At 35.0% G+C, this 20916-nt stretch overlaps 1 long non-coding RNA gene across 2 annotated transcripts; it reads right to left on the minus strand.

Annotated features, from left to right (window-relative positions):
• Positions 1–7905: 7905 nt before the first annotated feature.
• On the minus strand, positions 7906–19498 carry LOC141702042 (uncharacterized). 2 transcript variants are annotated; one of them, XR_012566990.1, is made up of 4 exons: positions 19121–19498; positions 17931–18393; positions 9080–9148; positions 7906–8186 (listed from the first exon to the last, which is right to left on the minus strand). It is a non-coding gene; the product is annotated as an uncharacterized LOC141702042 (long non-coding RNA). The 2 variants fall into 2 exon arrangements; XR_012566989.1 differs by having other exon boundaries at positions 17931–19498.
• Between the last annotated feature and the right edge of the window lie 1418 nt (positions 19499–20916).

Here is a 20916-nt window from a genome sequence, read left to right on the forward strand (position 1 = left end):
CTGGTTCTAAATGCAGTCTTTGGAATGTCTTCAAACTTGATCTTCAATTGATGATATCCGGATCTTAAATCAATTTTAGAGAACCATACAACGCCTCTTAATTGGTCAAATAAATCATCGATCCATGGTAACGGGTACTTGTTCTTAATGGTTAGCTTATTCAGTTCTCGATAGTCAATACACAGTCGCATACTCCCGTCCTTCTTCTTGACAAACAGTACTGGTGTGCCCCATGGGGATACACTGGGTCTTATAACTCCTTTCTCCAAGAGATCTTGCAGCTGAGTTGCCAATTCCTTCATCTCTACTGGTGTCATCCGGTACGGAGTTTTAGAAACTGGTCCTGTTCCAGGTGCTAGATCAATCGCAAACTCAATTTCTCTTTCGGGAGGTAATCCTGGTAGATCGTCTGGAAAAACATCTGGAAATTCGTTGACAACTGGAATCGCTTCTAGGGTTGGAACTTCCTTACTGGTGTCTACCACATGGGCCAAATATGTCTCGCAATTCTGACGCAATAACTTCTTTACTTGAGCGATCGTTAAGAACTTCTTCTCTTGCTTATTTCCTTGAAATATTATCTTCTTCTTACTATCCAAGGTCTGAAGTCTTACTTTCCTATTCTTACAATCAATCTGAGCGTTATTTTCTGACAAACAATCCATTCCTAAAATAACATCAAATTCTCCCAACTTAAAAGGTATCAAGTTGGCATAGAAATGATGTCCTCTTATCTCAATATCACACCTCGGGCACACTCGGTCGACGAAAACTTGATCCTTATTAGCTAACTCTATCGTTAATGCTTGTTCTAACAACTTAACTTCGCAATGCAGTTTATCGACAAAACTTTGAGAAATAAATGACCTTGTAGCTCCAAAATCAAATAGAACTTTAGCATCTACGGAGTTGACTGGAAGCGTACCTGCAATCACGTCTGAACTTTGAACAGCATTCTTCATAGTCATATTAAATGTCCTAGCCTTTGGCTGGTCCTTTGCTAGTGGTCCTTCAATCCTTGGCACATTAGCAGCTGGTTCAGTTGTCTGGCAGTCCGTGGCAATATGCCCCATCTTTCCACATTTAAAGCACACTGTCCCTGATTTCTGAGCTGTAGTCTGACTTCGACACTCATTAGCATAGTGTCCCTTCTGATTGCATTTGTAACACAACACATTAGCCTTACAAATCCCAAAATGCCTTCTACCACAAAACTTACAGTCTGGTACTGGTGGACGATTGGGCCTCTGCTGATTTGAGTTCTGGAAACGGTTCCCATTCCCTGGTTGTGGTTTCTTAAATCCCACACTCTTATTATCCTGAAACTCTGGCCTTTTATTGAAACGGCCCTGGAAGTTACCTTGTTGTTGGCCTCCTCCTGAGGTTTCTATTTTCCTTTTCTTCCCATCATTTCCTTTCTGATACATATCACTCTTACTTTCAATCACCATCGCTTTCTGCACTACTACCACATATGAAGTCAATTCAAACATGGCCACTCTATTCTGAATCCAAAATCTCAATCCATGTTCAAACCTTCTTGCTTTCTTTTCATCTGTATCAACCTGATCTGGCACGAACCTCGCTAACTCAGTAAAATTAGCCTCGTACTTAGCTACAGTAAGATCACACTGGGTCAGGTTCAAGAACTGGATCTCCATTTGGTTCTTCATATACCTCGGCAAATACTTTTCCAGAAAAAGCTCGGTAAACCTTTCCCAAGTTATAAACTCACCTCCTTCCAATGCTCGCGTGGATTCCCACCAATAGTTCGCCTCGCCCTTCAGAAAGTAGCTTGCAAACTTGGTCTTCTGCTCAGCTCCTGCTCCGACTAATTCAAAAGCCTTTTTCATTTCCTTGAGCCATGTATTGGCTTCCACAGGATCAGCACTTCCTTTGAACTCAGGTGGCTTCACAGCTTAAAACTGCTTAAAAGTCACTACAGGTGGTGCTGCGGCTTGTTGTTGTTGTTGTTATTGCTGCTGTTGTTGCTGCTGCGTAAGATGTAACATCTGTTGCTGCTCAGTCCCAACATCTGGATAATCGCTGGATCTGTCCGACCCTCGGTACGATCCTCTCCTGAATTATTCCTTCTCTTTGGTGCCATTATTCTGGTAAGAAACAAGCAACATATATAATAATCTGTCAAGCATTGTGTCAAATATATAGCAATTCCTTAGCATATCAAAATTCTCAAAAATTATTTCCTTTCAAAATATCATAAACTTGCTACCATATTAACACAAGCGACATAATTATCACATAATCCTGCTTATTATCTCGAGAATAATAACACAAAGAAAATTTATTCAGAATTATCCAAACCTTTAAATCCTTGCTTGAAATCTCAACTAAACCAATAAAATAGCAGGGCAATGACACAAGGCCTAAGGCTAAATGCAAAACAGGGAACCTAAATAACTTAACTATAACCCAACCCAATAACCTAAATTTAATCCTATAAAAGCTAAACTACACGCGCCTATCTTATGTGATCTTCCTATGACTCATCTATGACAATCCTACGCCTGCTTCAGTGACCATAACCTGTAATTCTGATACCAACCTGTGACGCCCTCCAATCCCGGGGTCTAGATTTGGGGGTCACTCGCCAATAAACTAAAATAAAATAATCACCGCGAAATAATATAATAACTATGGCCCCTTGCATGCAACTGGATCGATCACAGGTTATAGTATGGAACAGGCACTATTACAAACCAACTGTTATTACAAACCATAAGTCTAATTAGTTTTACAATTTATTCAAATTTTATTACAAACCTCTAGACTAGTTAAGCGTCCCAAACTTTCTACCTGGAAAACATACCAAACTATTTACAAGCACATAACCTCTGGTCAGACCTGGAACTTAAGCTTGCCCTGGCCTAACTGAAAGAGTCAGGATATGAAATAAGTATGAGCGAAAAAAATGCTCAGCAAGCAGTATATAACTTATGATTTAGAACAACAATAGAAATATATCTGATGAACAAAACCAAACCACAATACTTGTACAGTATCAAAACTGATATATATTTGAGAATAAACAACATTTGCATATATATAATTTGTTTTGGGATTAGAATCCTCGAACGACGGTGTGTTGCCGCCGGTGATCAGCCGCGGAGCAACACCGGTATGCCGAAGCATATCCAACTAAACAAAAGGTACCCAAGGCACATATCGGCCTAGCAAGGTGTTATATCCTGTATAACACATAGCTCACACTGGACCGCCGCCACGGCCTCTTACGCAACCATCCAACCCATAAAAACAATTTTCTGTCAAAGGAGTCGAATCAAATGACATTTGTAACCACATAACTCCCCATTTCTCATGGTTCGGGGTTATCTCAACAACCAATGGCGAAATAACCAGAACAATTAGTTATTCGCTAATCTCAATTCAAAGTTTCACTGTATAGAGTAATTTATAGTGAAATATAAAACGTTTAACTATTCTGAACTTAGAATAGTATGGAAATTGAAAGAATAAAGTTCAGAGTCAATATCAATTGAATGATAAATAAAGATATAGGTACTTGCATAATATGATTTGAAATGAACGTCACTTGAACGATAAGTGAAGTTAGGGGTACTTGCCTAGTATGCTCGATAAACTCTTACTATAACTCTGCCTATAGCTGCTGGCTACTATCTCCGGCTAACCCTTGACCACACTCCTTGCTACTTGATTCTATAGACAAAAGAACTATCTTAATTGACAGAACCAAACTCAATCGACGTAACTATACGTCTTGACATCTACCCGATCGTTTATAATTTATCATGGCATTTTAAAACTATAAACAGATAGCATGCATATCACATAGCACGTAATCATGGTATTCGTATAACACGTAACCACATATTTCATGTAACCTATAAGTCAAATCATTAAAATACGTCTCAGGGCGTTCAGAATTAAAATTAGGTCAATAATAGCATTTACCCTTCAAATATCGACTCAAAGTGATGCACAAATCAAATGACATTGCAATATAAAAGAAATTAGGACTTAAAAGTATTTTTATTGAGAGCGCAATATTTTTCTGAGTCTGTACGCGTTCGTTTCGTATTAAACGGACGAACGGTTTAATTATTATTAATAAAATAAGAAATAAATAGATTTAAATCAATTAATAATAATATTAATTGATTTTTAAATACCAAAATATAACTTTTAAAACCTAAAAATAATTTTTAGAAATTATTTGAATTAATTATACATAATTTACATTTATTTAACAATTTATAAATAAAATTAATTGATTTATTAATTTTTAATTAATTAATTAAATTCATAAATAATTAAATAAAATGAATTATAAATAATTAAATCAAATGGTATTTTTGCTAATAATTAAAGAAAATAATTTTTGGAATTTAAAATAATTAAATACATAATTTTTAGAATTTAAAATAATTATTAAATGATTTTTGAAATTAAAAAAAAATGATTTTCGAAAATAGAAAATGAATTTTGAAAATAAATAAAATAGAAATCCCACAAACAGGTTTTTAAGGCTGGGTTTTGGGGAATAAAGATCAAAATCGGGTCGGGCAAGGAAGTAAAACGGGTCAACAAGAACGAATCCGGGTCGGGTTGAACACCCACCGGATTCTGGTAAATTACCCAGTTTCCGGCGGGGCTGACCGACTCCGGTGAGTCGTTTCCCGGCCATAATCATCCTCGTTTTGCCCTGTTCTCCAGTGTAACATGTCCCCTATCAATTCGTATCTACAAATCATACAATAATCACAGTCGGTCACGTTAGAATCATCACCGACACCATGCACACCGGCAAGTTTCGAAGCTTTCCGGCGAACCTCGACGACAGCCAAATCTCAACCAAATTTCACACTTAATACACGAAAATGATGCTGATAATACGTACAACCTATTCCCGTATTCATATTCAACAACCAAGTCAAGAATAATTCGTAAAATCAAAAGAAAAACAATCGAATTAACCCAAGAACCGATTCGGCTATTCTGTACATAAACAACTCGAACCTATACATAAATCGATTATAACCAAGCTCAGGAATCTATTAGAATTGTCAAAATCAACCAACAATCAATCTATAGTCCAGAAATTGAGAAATTAAAACGAAGAACTTAAACTTCGATTTTTACAAATAACAAAATCTTAAATCAAGATAATTATACCGAAAGATCGGCCCTGAGATGCTCTTTGATTCTGTACCAGTTTCTTCAACAACCGATTACTGCAGACGGATCAATCGATCGATTTTGTTCAAGAACAAACCCTAACCCCCAAATTGAATTTCTGGATTTTCTGATTTTTTACTATTTTTCCTGTTAATTCTGAAAATAAAATAAACAAAATCTGGTATTTATATTAACAGAAAATAAATACCCCCAAAATCAAATAAGGGTGTTTTTATCCCTAAATTACAATAATTAAGCCCCAAAATAATAATTACGGGGAATAATTTTAAAAACGATAAAATACAAAATTAATGTCAAAATTCCCCAAAAATTGCGAATAATTCAAAAATACAAAAATAAAGGCTATTTAAAATACGAATAATTTTATAAAAATAAAAACACAAATTTTGTGGGGTTTGTCGTCCCGGTGGGTTCCCGGTCCGTTAATTTTTGAAGAATAAAAACGATCCCTAAATTACCAAATAAACCCGAAAATACCTAAAATACACTCAAACGCACATAACTTGAAATAAAACAGATATCTTAATAAAGACGCTAATAAATACGCGTCCCGATTACAGATAAAGTCATATAATTGCAGTTTAAATGTATATTAATCAATCGAAAAAAAATTATGGCCTGCACAGAAACACACATAACAACTGTAACATCTAATATCATGGCAATGATCACTTTAAATTTATAAACACATAATATTTATTTATTTAACACATAATATTCACATAATATTTCCCGGGTATTACAAGTGTAGAATTTTGGAGTTGAATAAAACTGTTTTATGAAAAATGTTTTAAGTCAAGATATCGACAAGTCACATATCAAGTTATATCGAGAAGTCATTCGAGAAGTCCATAATGACTTATCGAGAAGTCCAAAATGACTTATAGAGAAGTCTCAGAGATATCGACAAGTCAAATGAAGATGTAGAGAATTGGAGATATCGACAAGTCATTTCTGCATGTAGAGAACTCAGTAATATCGACAAGTCAAATGAAGATGTGAAGAATTGGAGATATCGACAAGTCAATTTCTCATTAGAGATCTCAGAGATATCGACAAGTCAAAATGTGTATGTAGAGATCTCAGAAATATCGACAAGTCATTTCTACATGTAGAGATCTCAAACATATCGACAAGTCGTTTTACATGTAAAGATCAAGAGAACTCGACAAGTCAAATATACCTATAGAGAACTCAGAGATCTCGATAAGTCATTATACTTATTGAGATGTCACTTCTCTATAGAACAAACTGGAGATCTCGATATGCCTCTCAAATAAAGAATGCAGACAAGTTCAATATTAAGATTATCAATCAACAAATGATCTATTCACTAGATTGAAAAATCTACAAAGTAGCTGAGAGAATACAAGATCAAGGGCCAAGATTAACTGGACAAAGTATGATCACAGACCTGCAAGATTCTGCACGGATTTGCTAAGCTATAAGTGAAAATAGAAAAATGTTGCTTTAGAAAGTAGTTTAGTACATTTTATTGCAAGTCTTGTAAACCTGTGCTGCTAGTGTATAAAGCATGCACGGGTCCTTAGTTTAGAAGTAACAAACAGATTCATATTTTCTTGTATTCTCTCAAGGAAGAAGCTGAATTTTTATATTTTTAAGAACACAGAATTTGTAGCAAGACAAACTTAATTAATACAAATTAAGTGAGTTTTGAAATATTGTGTTTGTTATTTTATTATTGTTAACATAATATCTCTACAAAACTAAACTGTTTTGTTCACACAATATCCAAACAAACTTAAAAAGGCTAAAAATTCAAAGAAACGCATTCACCCCCGTGTTGTACTCAATATCTAACAAAGAACTGTTGGGTTTTTATAAACCCAGGGGCAATTTTGTAATTTACAAATTTCTTGTTTTACTGATTTTTTGAATTTTTAAAATGTTGATTTATAATTTATAATATATATATATTGTAAAAATATGATTTAAATATGAAATCAAATTTTAAATGGAATTTAATGAAAATATCTATCCCCGATAATTTTAAAATAATTTTTGAGCGAACGGTTTATTTACTACGAATTTTGCAAGTTAACCCGAAAAATAAAAATAACCCTCTTTAAAAATCATTTAAATTACATAAACTCCATAATAAATCCAACTATTATTTTTAAAAAGTTTTTAGAACTATTCTAGAGATAATAAAACAAATTTTGAGGTTTAAACATACTCCGATGATTTTATATAAATATTTTTTGACCAAATAACCACTATTGTTCGGAAAATAATTCATTTAAAAAATTTAAAAACCCGTTGACTACAAAGTCATAGGACTTCGATAACATATATTCACATTTCCTAACTAAGAAAATCTCAAACCCACAAATTTCTATTTATATATTTCTTTTCATAATTAGCAATAGAGCACATAGAGCTTTGAACGACTTATCTCATAAGCACATAGAGCTCTTTATATACTTTTCCATATTTACACCTAGGGCTGTTCACGAACAAGCTCGAGCTCGGCTCGTTCAGGGCTCGGTTCGGCTCGGTTCGTTAAGGGCTCGAGTTCGAGCTCGAACACTAAAAAGTGTTCGTTAAGAAAACGAGCTCGAGCCGTGCTTTTAGCATGTTCGGCTCGAGCTCGGCTCGAGATCGTTCGGCTCGAGCTCGGCTCGTTAGAGCTCGAAAAAAATGCAAAAAATTCTGTTGATTTTTATAATAATTACCCAGTTACCCTGCTTGCTAATATTTTTAGATTAAAATTACATAAATTATTTTCATCAATCCATGTTCCCACACCAAAATAAAAGAAAAGACTACATCAATTATCCAAGTACAAAAAACATATAAACTTTAAATTAGATTAAATTTCCAAAATTTAAAACCAAAATAGACTTTATAGCAAATTGTAGCAGCTCCGGCTTGGCATTCCCAACTCCTCCAGGTTGATGTTTCATGTTTCCATCTAGTGCACTTAGCCATCAGCAAATAGATGTACATCCCAGTAACTGACTTGACTGCAAATAGTTAGTTACATAAAACATGATACTGATATTACATAAAACATAAAACATGGTTCATAAAACAGGGTTCCTTCATAAATGACATATTACAGGGTTCATAAAATAGGGTTCCTTTATAAATGACTCTAAATGATATAGAGACCACGGAGCAGCAAACAAGCTAAGCCACAATAACTCCAGGAAAAATACACCGAGTCCCATAACAGGACGATATTATATAAATATCTAGATTAAGTTCATAACAGGACAAGGGCTAGTATGGAACCACTATTGCTGTTTGAAACAAGGATGACTATTTTCCGAGATATTCTCGTTGATCATGAAATAAATCCGAGGGAAGTCAGGAGTTAAACCTGTATTATCAGAGTTGTGTTTGTGTTCATGCAGGTACACAGACTCATTAATGGTGATACACAACAACTCTTATAAAGAATTTGGAATTAGAAATGATTGATGATAACTACGTCAATTTAAATCACTCCCCATTTTACTAACATCATCTTTGTTTTTTACTAACATATAGAAAATGAATTCATTTGCTTGTCAGTTGTCATTACAATACAAAAGTAATGCAGAATTATGGTATTAATCTGAAATTTACTTAATTTAATGATTATTAATATAAAGAGGTTCTGATGGTTTTTTTAATAGTGCACACCTCTGTAGCAATGAAGGTATCGACAAAATCAAACAAGTTACTTACCAGAATTAATAAAAAGATTAAATTTTATACCACCTTATGTGCATTTCCATACATTCTGAAACTCGCATCATCCAATTGTATTACTACAGAGGTGTTCTGATGGATTATTAAGCAAGCAGAATACTTTACATATTTGAACAAATTATAGTAGAATCGACCCAACAGAAACATAAAAAGTACTTACAGGAGCCTCGTACTTCATGTTTCAACTCGTCATTTAATCCAAATGAATCACAATTTCCTTGTCCTCGTCCTAAAAACATTTTAAAGGTCAAATTGAAATAATGTCAGAATTAAAAAATGTAATTATTAAGTATATATACTACTGGACTGATTGATAAAGACCTAAGATCATGTCTTATAAGCAGATTTATTTTGTAATTAGACTCATTTAAACTATCAGGGGTATCAAATCAGATTCGTATATACCTGTTTAGATTTTTCAGGCCATACAATTCGCGCACCCAATGTTAGAAAATGGAAAGTTTGAGGCATGTTTTAGACATGTTCTTAATGTAATTTCCTAAATCTAATTGTTGGAGGTTGTTCTTTGAAATGAGGACTTAAATTTTCATGTTTGGATCTAAGTCATTTTCTTAGTGTAATTCATTAAGAAATTGAGTTGAAGTTAGTAGCTTGAAAAGGGATGTGTGGGTTTGTCCCACATTGATTAAGTAAGCGAGGAAGTTTACTTAATGTTTAATTATAATATTTACTGACTTATTACATTATTTTAATTTGAATATTGAATCTGAATATCAGGATTTGGAGTAATGCACTGAAGTGATTATCCACCGGGGTACAAAGTGTGCATTATCCACCGGGGTACAAAATGCACTGAATTAATTATCCACCGGGATACAAAATGCACTGAACTGATTATCCGTCGGGGTACAAAGTGTACATTATCCGTCGGGGTACAAAATGTACATTATTCGTCGGGGTACAAAGTGTACATTATCCGTCGGGGTACAAAGTGTGCATTATCCACCGGGGTACAAAGTGTATATTATCCGTCGGGGTACTAAGTGAGCATTATCCATCGGTGTACAATGTATGGATTATCCAACGGTGTACTAAGCATTATCCACCGAGGATGGGCTGTTTCTGATTCTGAAAGTATTCATTAAATGCATTTAAGTCAGAATATTTATTTAACTAATATAACATATTCAGTTATGTTTTGGGATGTAATATTTATACTGAACAAAACGTTTTGGAATATATACATTGAAATATACATACGTAAAACCCTAGCTATCATCTTCCTCTTTTTCTCTCCTCCAAAATTATACAGATTAGCATAGGTTTTGGCAACTGAGGTCTGATCATTGTTTGTACATCGAGTTGCTGTGAACCGGTGTGTTGTTGCTGCTTTATCCTGGGAGGGTTATTGCAGTCTCTGAACACAGTAAGTGAGGGAAATAAACTCTTCAAGAACAGCCTCTTCCTCTCGAGGGATTGGTGACTCAGCAGTGATTGAAAGCTTCATTATGCTAAGCTTTCTTTCTCTTATTTTTCTTTTACAGTTGCTGATTATTTTTTTTATTTACGACCTTCGTGTTTTGTTTTCGTTATTGGTGTTATTGCCTTGTTCTTGTTATTGGTTATATAACTGCCTCATTGTGTTAGTATAGTAGTAATTTACTATTGTTGCTTTCCCAATAATCTTGAAGAGTTTATTTGTTATATAGCTATTTAACGAAATGGTTAACGAAACTGATACTCCTGTTGGTGAGACTCCTGTTGTTGTTGGTTCTAGTTCTGAAGTTACTGCGTCCACCATAGATTGGACCACGTACAAATTTCCACAACCTATTGATTTATCGGGCATGCCTGATAAATTCAGTGGGGGGCTTCTTTTTCTCACTGGCAGAAAAAGATGAAGCTCTGGTTAACTGTTAAGGGTCTATGGTCGGTGGTACAGTATGATCCTCCTGTTGTGAATCAAGAAAAGCCTGAAACTATGACTGTTTATGCGCTATGGGATGAGAAGGATGGGTGGCTAGGGCTGCCATTCTGGCTGCTTGAGCAAACACTCTGTTTGATGTTTATTCATCGAATGCTTATAGTGCTAAGCAGTTGTGGGAGAAGCTGGACCGAACCCATAATACTGATTCTCAAGGTCTTGAGAAGTATTCTGTGGTGAGGTTTCTTGATTACAAGCTGGTGGATACCAAATCCATGACTGAGCAAGTACATGAGTTTGAGATGTTGGTGCATGCTTTGGGAGAGTCTGGAATGGACTTACCTGAGAAGTTTAAGGTGATGGTTGTGATTGAAAAGCTCCCTAAGTCTTGGGAGGAGTTTACTCTCTCCCTGAAAAGACAGAAAGGAGAGATCACATGGACAAACCTTATGTTGGACATCTCTGTGCAGGAATAGCGCAAGTCCAAACAAGGACATGTGATTCATGTTGAACATGAGAGTAGTTCGAAGGTGAACGTAGTGACTGTTGGGCAGAAAAGGAAATTTGTCAGTAAGAAGGATAACACTAAACCAAAAAATGACAAGAACAAGGCTAAGAAACCAAAGGCAAACAAACCTTGTTGGTCTTGTGGACAGGCTGGTCATTGGAGTAAAGACTGTCATGTGAAGAAAGCAAAGAAAGCTGGAGTGGTAGCTCAAGCAAACACTGTGCTTGGACTTGCAACCACTAGTGGGCCTGTGGCTAACATGATTGTTGGTGAGGTTGTTGCCTCTGACGCCAACGACGGGTATGTTAACTATAACCCTGAACTACTTTCCACTTATCTGTCTAATGAATGGTTGATTCATACTGGAGCTAATGTGCATATTTGTGCTGATATTAGTCTGTTTGTATCTTATCAACAGACTTATGGAGTGACAGTGATGATGGGGAATGCTAGTGTTGCTCAAGTGCTTGGAATAGGAAATGTGGACCTGAATTTGCTTCTGGGCGGATTCCATCTCTCACTAGAGTGCATCATGTTCCCTCTATTCGTAGAAACATTATTAGTGGAAGCAGTTTAGTTAAGAATGGCTTTGAACTTTCTCTCAAATGTAATAAAGTAGTTATTACACATACTGGTACTTTTTATAGCAAGGGTTACTTGTCTGACGGTTTATTTTTAATAAATGTGGAGCCTGTTTTGGGCAGTTTTATTAATGATAGTGTTGCACCTTCTGTTAATTGTGTAGAATCATCTGATTTGTGGCACTTACGACTTGGTCATTTAAATTTTGGTGCTCTAAAGAATATGATGAATTTAGAGTTGATTCCAAAGCATGCCATTGATAAGAAAACTAAATGTCAAGTATGTGTGACTGCTAAATTAACAAGGAAACCATTTCATAATGTTGTTAGGGATTCTGACTTGTTAGATTTAGTACACACAGACATATGTGAATTTGGTGGTGTGTTGACTAAGGATCATTATAGATATTTCATTACCTTTATAGATGATTGTAGTAGATATTGTTATGTTTATTTGCTTAAACATAAAGATGAAGCACTAGATAAATTCATTATGTTTAAAAATGAAGCTGAAACACAAACTGGCAAAGTACTTAAAAGGTTGAGGTCGGATAGAGGTGGTGAGTATACGAGTACCTCATTTAATGAATTTTGCGCAAGCAATGGTACAGTTCATGAGGTGACTCCTCCATACACACCTAAGTCTAATGGGGTGGTAGAGCGAAAGAACAGAACTTTTAAAGATATGATTAACAGTATGCTGATTAATTCGGGGTTGTCTAAGTACATGTGGGGAGAGGCTCTGAATACGGCTTGTCATATTCTGAACAGAGTCCCTCTAAAATACATGGATAAGACTCCTTATGAATTATGGAGAAAGCGTAAAACTAGTTTGAGTTATCTTCGTGTGTGGGGGTGCCTTGCCAAGGTGCTTGTCCCTGAACACAAGAGAAAGAAACTAGGACCGATAACTGTTGATTGTGTCTTTCTGGGCTATCTTGAAACCACAATTGCTATGAGATTTTTGGTTTTAAAATCTGACATAGATGGTATTGTGGCAAATACGATAGTTGAGTTTCGTGATGCAACATTTTTTGAGGATGTGTTCCCTATGAAGACTGGTATACCACAAGGTAATTTTGATGATGATTCCACTCGCACATCGAGTTCCATTCCCGATCATGTGGAAAAGATGACGAATGTGGGGGCGGATCCTGGTAGTAGCTCTACTCCTAACGAAGTAGAGGAACCTAGAAGGAGTAAGCATGCAAGGCTAGTCAAGGACTTTGGAAGTGATTACATCACTTATAATGTCGAGGACGAACATTTAACTTTCCGTCAGACCATGGATTCTTCGGAGTCAAGGCACTGGAAAGGCATTGTGAAGAGTGAGATGGACTCTATTGTTTCTAACGGAACATGGGAGTTAGTCGATCTCCCTCCTGGGTGTTCTACTATAGGATGTAAGTGGATTTTCAAGAGGAAGTTAAACCCTGATGGTTCAATAGATAAGTACAAGGCTAGGCTAGTTGCTAAGGGCTTTAGGCAAAGAGAAGGAATTGACTATTTTGATACATACTCTCATGTTGCTAGAATGATAACAATCAGATTGCTTATTGCATTGGCTTCCGTACATGGTCTTATCATCCATCAGATGGATGTAAAGACAGCTTTTCTTCATGGTGACCTTGAAGAAGAGATTTATATGGATCAGCCTGAGGGATTTGTTGCTTCTGGTAACGAGAGGAAAGTATGTAAGTTAGTCAAATCCATTTATGGCCTAAAACAAGCTCCTATAGACTGGCACAAGAAGTTTGATGAAACTGTTTTAAGCTTTGAGTTTTTAGTTAATGAAAGTGACAAGTACGTCTACTATAAGGTTAGAGGAAATGAATGTGTGATTGTGTGCCTATATGTGGATGATATTTTGTTGTTTGGAACTAATATTGAGATTATTAACGAGACAAAAAGTTTCTTAAAAAGGATTTTGAGATGAAGGATATGGGTGAAGCTAGTGTGATTCTTGGGATCAAGTTGACTCGGTCAACCGATGGAATAACCTTATCACAGTCTCATTATATAGAGAAATCTATACTTGAGAAGTATGGTTATTCAAATTGTAGAATCGCTGATACTCCATTCGATCCTAAAGTTGGCCTTATCAAGAATAGTTCAGGTATTCCTATGTCTCAGTTAAGGTATTCTCAGATTATGTGGAGTTTGTAATATCTTGCTAATGTGACTAGACCAGATATTTCTTATTCTGTGTCTAAGTTAGCTAGATATACAAGCTGTCCGAACAAGACTCATTGGGAGGCACTGGATAGAGTTCTTAGATATCTCAAGGGAACAATTTCTCTTGGCTTGCATTACCGGAGATTTCCGGGGGTACTCGAGGGGTACAGTGATGCAAGTTGGATAGCTAAGAAATCTGGTTCCAGTGGAGTGACTGGATATGTGTTTACCCTTGCGGGTGGAGCAGTGTCGTGGAAGTCTTCTAGATGGACTTTGATTACTCGGTCTACTTTTGAGGCTGAGTTGTGTGCACTTAATGTCACGGGGACGGAGGCTGAATGGTTAAATAGACTCATGAGTATGTTACATGTAGTAAGCAAACCGCTTCCTGCCATTTCTGTTCATTGTGATAGCCGTACAACTATCGACAAAGTCAGAAGTGTTAAGTATAATGCTAAAACAAAGAGACACATCCAAGTTAGGCTTAAGTATATAAGGGATCTTGTGTCTGATAGGATTATTGCTATAGAGTTCATAGGAACTCAGGATAATATAGTTGATCCTTTGACTAAGGGGCTTGAGAATGTTGTGGTCCTTAAGTCGAGGTTGGGGATGGGACTGATAACCCATCAAGGTTCATCTACAGCGGGAACCCAATACACCTGAGAGGAGATTCCTCGAAGTGTATTCAATGTGGTAATAACAAGTTGTAAGGATGAATCGGTAGTACCTTTACTTTATATAGACTGATACTTACGTATCTGAGTCTATCCCCTGGAAATCTCAAAAGGTGCTGAAACTGCAAGTATAGCAAGAGTTTTATAACTCTGAATAGGGTCAAGTCGTAAGACGAGATGTAAGCAGTACATCTTGGGAGATGCCCAGCTAAGCGAATGTTATTGTGAGGTCGCAATTAGAGGAAAGGGTTATTCCTCGAAGCATTCAACAAACAGGATCGAGATACGACCATAATGTTTCAAAGCGGTAGATCTGACCATAGCCTTTGACTTGTCGTCCTCTATGGAGTGTGGTTACACTTTACGGATAAAGATTCAAGGTGAAATATTCCATCTATATCTTGTAGCCATCGAAGTAGAGGACTTAGGAGGGTTCAAACCCGGGAGGGTACCGACTCTGAAAAACAAGTCATGATAAAATCTGATATGCATTTCTGTATGCATTTGTGGGGGATTGTTAGAAAATGGAAAGTTTGATGCATGTTTTAGACATGTTTTTAATGTAATTTCCTAAATCTAATTGTTGGAGGTTGTTCTTTGTAATGAGGACTTAAACTTTCATGTTTGGATCTAAGTCATTTTCTTAGTGTAATCCATAAAGAAATTGAGTTGAAGTTAGTAGCTTGAAAAGGGTTGTGTGGGTTTATCCCACATTGATTAAGTAAGCGAGGAAGTTTAATGTTTAATTATAATATTTATTGACTTATTATATTATTTTAATATGAATATTGAATCTGAATATCAGGATTTGGAGTAATGCACTGAACTGATTATCCACCGGGGTACAAAGTGTGCATTATCCACCGGGGTACAAAATGCACTGAATTGATTATCCACCGGGGTACAAAATGCACTGAACTGATTATCCGTCGGGGTACAAAGTGTGCATTATCCATCGGTGTACTAAGCATTATCCACCGGGGATGGGATTTTTCTGATTCTGAAAGTATTCATTAAATGCATTTAAGTCAGAATATTTATTTAATTAATATAACATATTCAGTTATGTTTTGGGATGTAATTTTATACTGAACAAAACCTTTTGGAATATATACGTTGAAATATACATACGTAAAACCCTAGCTATCATCTTCCTCTTTTTCTCTCCTCCAAAATTATACAGATTAGCATAGGTTTTGAAAACTGAGGTCTGATCGTTGTTTGTACATCGAGTTGATATGAACCGGTGTGCTGTTGCTGTTTTATCCTGGGAGGGTTATTGCAGTCTCTGAACACAGTAAGTGAGGGCAATAAACTCTTCAAGAACAGCCTCTTCCTCTCGAGGGATTGGTGACTCATCTATGATTGAAAGCTTTATTAAGCTAAGCTTTCTTTCTCTTCTTATTTTTCTTTTACAGTTGCTGATTATTTTTTTTTATTTACGACCTTCGTGTTTTGTTTTCGTTATTGGTGTTATTGCCTTGTTCTTGTTATTGGTTATATAACTGCCTCATTGTGTTAGTATAGTAGTAATTTACTATTGTTGCTTTCCCAACACCCAATCTGCTCCGCACAACAATACTTTAACTATTTCGGGCTTCAAACAGGAGTGGTGTGGTTCAATTACTCTACTACCAGCGCTGAATGTAGATTCTGAATCCACAGTGCTAATAGGAATGCTCAAAATATCGGATGCCATTTTGGACAAATAGGAAATTTTGCAGAGTTTCCTTTCCACCACACTAGAACGTCAAATTTAGAACTCGGAACAATAATTTTCTCACTCAAGTACTCCTCAAGTTCTGACTTTATGGGCTCAACAATACCTCCACTTTCCCGAATGAAACTCTCATAATCATTTATTCATTTAGGTGTTTCCCTTTGTTCATTCATAAAACTTGCATCAGTGGAAGAAATTTCACTTGATTCATTTCTTTCCTTATTAGCATCTATGTCTTCCCTGCAATATTCTACATACAAATCATGTAAGGCATTTGCTAAATTAGACAAATTTTTGTCAGAATCACCAGCAATTGGATAAAGCGTAGGAAAGCAAAAGGTTGGAAGTTTCATTTTAAATCATGGATCCATGACCGCATCAATTGACATTATCAAATTCGTTTCCCCCCAGTATTTCTCAAACTTCAGCTCCATTTTTCGCGCCATCTCTCGAATATGCATATTTGGATCAATTGCCTTTTTGTCTATTATCTACTTAACCCTCCTTATTTCAGATAAAAACAGATTTGAAGTAGAATATTATGTTCCATAAATAACTTTCGTGACATCTGAAAAAACTTCAAGAAATGAACACACACCTACAACTCTTTCCCAGTCATCTGGACTTGGTACATATTCCTTAAACCCCTGATCAGATGTGTTATACATGAGAAATGCATCTCTGAACTCGATCGCACATGACATCATATTATATGTCGAGTTCCAACGAGTTGAAACATCCAAAATCAGTTTCTTACATTTCAGACCTAAGGACATTGAAATTTCGGCAAACTTAATCCTACGACTTTCAGAGGCTGCTATATATTTAACCTCATCCCTGACTTTATCAACTATTTCTTTGGTTGGTTCTAACCCATCCTGCACACATAGGTTCAATATGTGTGCACAACAATGTGCATAAAACATTTTTTCCCTCAATTGATAATACCCTTCTAACACTAAAAGTTTGCTTAAGATATCGTAAAGCAACGTCATTCGCAGCAGCATTATCGACGGTTAACGTCCCAATTTTTTCAATTATTCCCCATTCATTCAAACATTTGAACAAAACTTCTGAAATTATAAATCCACTATGCGGGGGAGGCACATTACAAAAATTCAGAACCCTAATATTAAGATTCCAATCGAAATCGATTTAATGACCGGTGACAACCATATAACCAAGTTTCTGATGTGAGGAAGTCCACATATCAGTTGTAATATTAATCTTTCTATCAGATTTGAACAATTCTCTTAACTTATTTTTCTCAATTTCGTAAGTACTGATACAATCTTTTTTAACAACATGCCTAGTAATTTTCTGCCAGTAAGGGGCGGTTGTTTTCATTACCTTGTCAAACATAAAGCTTTCTGCATGCCTAAATGGAAGTTCATTTACCAAAATATAATGAGAAACTATTTTTTCTCATTTCAGCATGATCATATTTAAAAGTGCCAAGTGTTACCTTAGATGATATCGCATCGCTCAGTTGAAACTGTAGTGTTGCTTGATTTGTTTGCCCATGTTCCCTCAAACATTTATCCACGTACCTGTTTAGCGTGGTTGTGCAACCCGTACTGCCTAATTTCATTCTTACTATTTTGCAAATTTTACAAATCGCAATCTTTTGATTGCTTTCCTCAATCGTGTTCAAATATGGCCAACACCGGGATTTCTTCTTCTGCTTCTTTTGGTAAGGCTGCGTAGACTCTTGAGTTTCAAGGCTGCCACTTTTTCTTTTTCACGAAATTTCCTCTTGTTCAATTTGTTCAGGTTGTTCACGCTGTTCAGATGCACCATTATTCTCACCAGCATCTTCAGATTCTGATTCATCGCCAAGGCTTCTCAACTCTTCAAATTCAGCATTTTCCGGAATAATTTCAATTTGGTTTTTTTTTCCGGGAAGGTGTCATTACAAATCTACACGTCTGCACACCATTAAACAATATGGTATGAATCAATAAACAGTAGCATAAAACAATAGAAAAAGTTGCAGAAGAAAAAGTTGAGAAAAACAACAAGTATACAAATTTTGAGAAAAATAGCAAGTCAAAAAATAGAAACAGAAACCATCTAAAATATCAAGTATAGGTTGAGAAACCTAAACAAGCTGAGAGGATTAAAATAGATTTTGTGCACATAAATTGAGCAGTAAATAACAAGTTAATTTATGTGCAAATACTTGGATTAAAGCAACAAAACTGAACATGCCAATATATAAAAAATGACAGTAGATCACAGCGGCAAAAAGTCAGCATATATGCATATTGTAAATTGAAAATCGTACTTACCAATCATCCAAACTATAACAAGTTAAAAATATAACTCAACTCTTCAACGCTCGCCAAACTACCACTCCGGGTGTGTTTTTATAACTTAAAAATATAAAACTCCTAAAACGCAGTGTAATAAAGAACTCCACTTCGAGCTAACTAAATCAAGCCACTTTTTAATTCTCCAAACCTAAACCAGAGAGTGACGATAATCGCAACAAAGAACTCCGTAATATAACATTGTAAAGGTGCAAAAATAGCGAGGATCAAACAGTAACCTAATTTCTAGCACAAAAAAAGTCCAGACAAGAAAATTACGCATAATTAACACTAAACTACATCATTTTAAAGCTAGATAAAATGGGGATGTAAAAGCACATACATGAATTTAATAAAAAAGTTAACAAAGTGAACAATTAGACATTCAATTATAGATACGATTCTCGTGTGTGTATAAATTTGTGTGTAGAGATTTAATTATATAACAGGAGATAAAAAAGCAACGAAGAAGTATCATGTGTGTATGTATGTATATAGAAATATATATATAATGGTGTAGAAGTGTTGGGGATTTGTAACTTGTAGGAGATGTAAAAATCGAAAAGAGAAGAAGAACAAAGGGGGTTACTGAGAAATGAGAATCTAAGATTTGATTTACAGGAGATAATTAGGGTTGATTTTGGTTTGGGGATTTAGGGATTTAGTCGTTTAGCGGTTTAGCCGTTTAGGGATATGGATAAGATGAACTGATTGAGAAAACAGGGAATGAACGACCATATCATGGATTAGGGTTTTCTCTGGGTTGGGCTTGCATTATTTGAATTCGGCCCAATAAAGAAAAAGAAATTCTAAAAATACAGTTTTATATTTCAGATTATTGTATCTTTTTAATTCATGAAATTATATTAAAGTGTAAATGATTTCATGAAATTATATATTTTAATCGTATGGAAAAAATTTCGGATAAATATAAATTTGTCTCATTTGCTAGTTTAACAATCAACCAATAGTTTAATCAGTGTTTAGTCTCATATTAATGTTTCAGTTTTTTTAAAAATATTGAAGAATGATCCAACCGTACGGAAGTTAAGATCTACATATTTTAGTGATATGACAAAAAATTTAGAAAAAAATAAATGTTTTTTGTTTATTATTTTAACAATCAACAGGTGTTTTGACCAGTACTTGTAACTAGTGTTTATCCTTGTATTAATGTTTCATTTTTAAAAAAATATTGAAAAATGATCCAACCGTACGGATGTTAAGATCTATATATTTTAGTGATATGACAAAAAATTTTAAAAAAAATAAATGTATTTGGTTTGTTATTTTAAAAATCAACAGGTGTTTTGACGAGCACTTGTAACTAGTATTTATTCTTGTAGTAATGTTTCAATTTTTTAAATATATTGATGAATGATCCAACCGTACGGATGTTAAGATCTATACTCCCTCCGTCCCACTGGATTGTTTACGTTACTTTTCGGCACACTTTTCAATGCTCGTTTAAAGTATAGTTTCATAATATTTTTTTCAAATTTTTTTTTTGAATAAAAGTTTTATGTTTAAACTTTTATTTTAAAAAAAATTGAAAAAACATTATGAAACTATACTTTATAGAAGTCTCGAAATACGTGTCGAATAGTAACGTAAACATCCCAGTGGGACGGAGGGGGTATATTTTAGTGATATGAAAAAAAAATTAGAAAAAAATAAATGTATTTAGTTTGTTATTTTAACAATCAATAGGTGTTTTGACCAGTACTTGTAACTAGTGTATATCCTTGTATTAATGTTTCATTTTTTTAAAAATATTGAAGAATGATCCAACCGTACGGATGTTAAGATCTATATATTTTAGTGATATGACAAAAAAATTAGAAAAAAAATAAATGTATTTGGTTTGTTATTTTAACAGTCAACGGGTGTTTTGACCAGTACTTGTAACCAGACCGTGTTTATCATTGTATTAATGTTTCATCTTTTAGAAAATATTGAAGAATGATCCAACCATACGGATGTTAAGATCTATATATTTTAGTGATATGACAAAAAAATTAGAAAAAAATATATGTATTTGGTTTGTTATTTTAACAGTCAACATGTGTTTTGACCAGTACTTGTAACCAGTGTTTATCCTTGTATTAATGTTTCATCTTTTAGAAAATACTAGCTTAA

Source organism: Apium graveolens, unplaced genomic scaffold (assembly GCF_009905375.1).
Source record: "Apium graveolens cultivar Ventura unplaced genomic scaffold, ASM990537v1 ctg4577, whole genome shotgun sequence".
Taxonomy (NCBI): Eukaryota; Viridiplantae; Streptophyta; class Magnoliopsida; order Apiales; family Apiaceae; genus Apium; species Apium graveolens.